The 628-nt window shown below is 41.9% G+C and overlaps 1 non-coding gene across 1 annotated transcript; it reads left to right on the forward strand.

Moving 5' to 3' along the window:
* Positions 1–294: 294 nt before the first annotated feature.
* On the forward strand, positions 295–368 carry trnat-agu (transfer RNA threonine (anticodon AGU)). Its single transcript has one exon. It is a non-coding gene; the product is annotated as a tRNA-Thr (tRNA).
* The last annotated feature ends 260 nt before the right edge of the window (positions 369–628 follow it).

A 628-nucleotide genomic window follows, 5' to 3' on the forward strand; every position in this document is an offset into this window, starting at 1 on the left:
GTCCTCTCTGTGTGTATTAACGTGGTTCATGGGCACGGAGAGGATGAACACATCCTCTTTCTCTTGTCAGTTTAAACAGGTGAAGGTATCAGTTTGAAATTAATGCAAGTGGAGATTATCTTTTTCTAAGCCTTTTCAGTGGAAAATGTTCAGCTGTAAATTGTCTGAATTTTTAAATTCGAGGAAAGATTGCAATTCTCTGTGAACAACATTGATCCGAAAACACCTTTCCATGTACTGTAAAGAAGTGGTTAACCAACTTCACATCTGGATGATCAAGCACAAAAGCAATGCGGCGCCGTGGCTTAGTTGGTTAAAGCGCCTGTCTAGTAAACAGGCGATCTTGGGTTCAACTCCCAGCGGTGCCTGTTTGTTGCATTCGTATTTGGGCTTGGTGTTTCAACTCTTTACAAATGCCGTGTCAACAAAGTCAGCGTCGACTTGGGCACTTGGAGATCCAGGTTAAGTTACAACAGTGATTGTTCTTTTTAGTTCCGAACTATCAATTAAGTCTGTGGTTTCGTTCCATTATTCAACAAGCTTTTTTTCCTCTTTTACCCCGTCCTTCATTCCCAGTTTGGTAGGGATAACGAGATTACGCAGGAGGTGTTGCAGATTTGCCAGAGAA

This window comes from Chiloscyllium punctatum, chromosome 35 (genome assembly GCF_047496795.1).
Source record: "Chiloscyllium punctatum isolate Juve2018m chromosome 35, sChiPun1.3, whole genome shotgun sequence".
Taxonomy (NCBI): Eukaryota; Metazoa; Chordata; class Chondrichthyes; order Orectolobiformes; family Hemiscylliidae; genus Chiloscyllium; species Chiloscyllium punctatum.